This window comes from Mandrillus leucophaeus, unplaced genomic scaffold (assembly GCF_000951045.1).
Source record: "Mandrillus leucophaeus isolate KB7577 unplaced genomic scaffold, Mleu.le_1.0 Scaffold509, whole genome shotgun sequence".
Classification (NCBI taxonomy): Eukaryota; Metazoa; Chordata; class Mammalia; order Primates; family Cercopithecidae; genus Mandrillus; species Mandrillus leucophaeus.
Window position 1 is genome coordinate 1,270,448 of NW_012105464.1, and position 3,885 is coordinate 1,274,332.

The window sequence follows — 3,885 nt, forward strand, 5'->3', positions numbered from 1 at the left end:
AAAAACACAATGCTTGACTTTCAACGGTGTTGAAAAGATTGGCAATAATATAGCATAGTGCTTGACAAATAGTAAGCATGTGGTTATTATCACATTTACTATTAATTTTTATTCCTCAACAAAATGTATTGTCTCAGAAATGCCTAGAAGTGCAGCACAAGTTATCGAATTGTCTTTCATGTATGATTAGAAGTGTCTGGTTTTAGTAGTATCTTGGCTTTAACAGAAACTGACTGTCAAATGAGTTTACTACTTCTCTTTCAGCCTCCTCAATTGAAAACTTTTTCTTTCTCTCTTTCTCTCTCACTTTTACCATTGCATGTACCTCAGGGTCGTGAAATGAAGATACATATTTACTATTGAGGCTTCCAAATAATTTTTGCTGCTTTTTTCCTTCAAAAACTCCAGCTCCAAGGATATGGGTAATCAGGCAATCTCATATATTTTAGAGCAGGAGTGCTACAATCTTTTTGGAAAGTAATCTGTTAATATTGATTTAAAAGTAATAATAATAAAGAAAAACTAAAGACATAGGTACTTTTTGTGCCCGGAAATAATACATTTGGCAATATATTTTTATTATAAATAAAAGCATCATTATATAATAGTGCTTTTTTGCAATTAGTTGGAAGAAACAAAACCAAAAAGGAACTGGCAGGGACAAGGGCTGAATGAATGAAGTATATATAGTACATTAATGCTATGGAATATTATGCAGCTATTATAAAAAGTATCCTATGTACCCATATAGGCATCTACTTATGTAATTACTTTTCCAGCTTTGTTAAAGAATTATTGACAAATAAAAATTATACGTATTTTAGGTGTACAATGTGGTTTTGACATATGTGTACATTGCAAAATGATTACCACAATCAAGGTAATTAATGTATCCATCACCTCTCATAGTTACCTTTTGTGTATAGGTATGACATTTACTTATTTTTAAATATGTTTCTTTGTGTAAACCACCCGTAGATACGTCGAAAAAGTTATCTGAACTGAAAAAAGCAATATGGAGATGTATTTATGTTTGCCTAGATGTTCACAAATATAAAGAAGACTGGATGTCAGAATGTTCACATTAGTTTTTGTTGTGTTAATCGGTAAAAAACAGGGAAAAGATAGTTACTATTGTATTTATGCATCTTTACATTGTTTAATTGATCATACTGAGAACACGTTGCTTTTTAATAAAATATTTTTAAAATGTTAAAGAATATATCTCATTCCCCTTTCACAAGCTTACTTCTTCTGGTTAAAGTCAACTACTTGAAGTCTAGTCACTCTTCCTCATTAACTGGAAGCTCTTATTTCTGCCTCGCAGTTTTCCTTCCAGTACATTTTTTTTTCTGTGATTAACAACAAGGACATACGCAGAAATACACTATAGACATGCGATTTGAGATCACATTGACATTAGGTTGCTCTCTTCTGGTCACTAGTAAAAGACAAATTAAATATAACAACTTATGAAAGTACACTGACATGTTGAGAAAAAAATATTATACCAGCACAAACATATATAACAAAGAAAATCATCACGAAGTCTAGATAACTTGCAGTGGAGGTAAGGGGAATGAGAATCTGTCACTATGTCTGGAGATACAACAGGGCCAGGAAGATGACTACTGTTCAACACACTTTTTGCAAGAACTCAATAACATCTCTCAAATTGTCCTAATATTTTGCTTCAACTCTAAACTTCTTATTTCAATAGAAAAAGCAATACACAGTGGAGCAATTTTTAAGAAAATGTGTTGCTGGCCAGGCATGGTAGCTCATGCCTGTAATCCCAGCACTTTGGGAGGCTGAGGCAGGCAGATTATCAGTCAAGAAATGGAGACCATCCTGGCTAACATGGTGAAACCCTGTCTCTACTAAAAATACAAAAATTAGCTAGGTGTGGTGGTGTGCACCTGTAGTCCCAGTTACTCGGGAGGCTGAGGCAGGAGAATTGCTTGAACCCGGGAGGCAGAGGTTGCAGTGAGCCAAGATCGTGTCACTGCATTCCAGACTGGTGACAGAGAGAGACTCCAACTCAAAAGAAAAGAAAAAGAAAAAGAAAACGTATTACTGAGGCAAAGGATGTACAGATTATATGTGATGGAATGGTTAATGGTGTTTGAATGTAGGGATTTGGGGAGGGCTGTCTGAGAAATTGAAAATGTCTGCAATGATACTAGATGCATTGTTTAAACTCAAATCTATCGTTCAATTTGTGCAGTTTAGTATTTTTTATTAGTCTGTGTTTATTCATTCACATGACACAGTAATTTGATCTTTTAAAACCCTTCTAAATATGTTTACTTTATTTTTCTTCTTTATTCCTGTAATAACAAAGGAAAATAAAGGCAATGATGAAGTTTAAACTATCACTATAATCAATCTACAAAAGTTACCTAGCCCTTGGCCTGACCTGCATCAATTCAGACTTAGCTGGAAAACTTAGCTGTACAACTTAAAACATTTTTTCCCTATCCAGTCTCAGCTTCAGAGATTCAACTGACAACTGGATATTAACATGTAAATATATTATTGCCATATCAAACTCAGAAAGGAAAGAACAAAACTTCTCTAGGGTATGTGACTTTGTTTCTGAAGTCTAGATAACTTGAAGTGGAGGTAAGGGGAATGAGAATCTGCTCCCATTGTATCATCCTTCTTTAATGCCTTCTTATGTCCCTACTACCCACCCATAAAAGACAAACTCATTCACTCATTCTTGAGGAAAGTTGTGATAGCTTTTCCCATTCTCCACCATCTCAGTTTTCTTTGACATTCTAATAAAAATATATGATGTTTAACAACATTCATAAAAAGTTTTATAATATAAAAAGGAAAATAGTAACAGTTGTTTTGGCCTGTGGGTTAGATTTTTTAATAACTCCCATAATGAAGTAAGAAAAGCATACTAAAATGTTAAAATTGTAATGACACTCACTAGTATTTAATTGCCTATTAGCCAGAAATTTTTATAGAGTAACTGATAAAAAATATGTAAAGCTTTTCACTTTTCTTATGGAACTCTAGGCAGCTTTTAGTTTGAAGTATTATAAACTGTTAGATTTTACTAAAAGAGATCTAGAAAGTACATTACATTAAATTAACCATGAGGTAATAAAATACAATTTTTACACATATATGAAACACAGATTTGCATATGCATTATTCACAGGTATGTGGATTGCTCTATAAAGTGTATGTTTCATTTAGAAGTGAATAATGAACTTCTGGTTTCAGCTTGGACATATTAGAAAAAACTAGGTAGTCATCACTTCCATCCTTAAAACAAGAAAAAAGCTTGACAAACTGAAAATCGAAGGTATTTTTAGAGACGCAGGTCACAGGGCAAATTGCTACTCTGGAATCTGGAAAAAAAGACAAACACAGAGGAGCACAACTTAGATAAACTAACTTGGAGAAGAAGCCTCTGGAGTCATAAACTAGTCAAAACTTAAATGGAAATTTCGACAATTGCTAGAGGCTAAATGTGGATTAGCTTGAAAGTAAGAAACTACAGTTTTAGGGGTGCTGCAGCACTTTCATGGGCTTTACTTCCAATAACCTCACCACTTTCTGCAGATTAAGGCACAGTAAAAATCCTCTGATACTTTCGGACAGGGAGAGGGAAAGTAATAACATTGAAATACTCCCAGGGCATTCTCCATAATAAAAGCCTACTAGCCAAAGAAAGCTACTTCATTAGAGCCTTATAACTGGGTAAAGGCATCTATTAGCCAACTCCAGCACCCAAAAGCTTTTCTGTCTCCTCTAAGGAGAGAAAATAAAAGGATAAGAACCACTTTTGAAACTTAGCCCTTATTACCAACTACATCATATCCAACTTTAGGGAAAAGAATTATAACGCACGCTAAAAGGAAG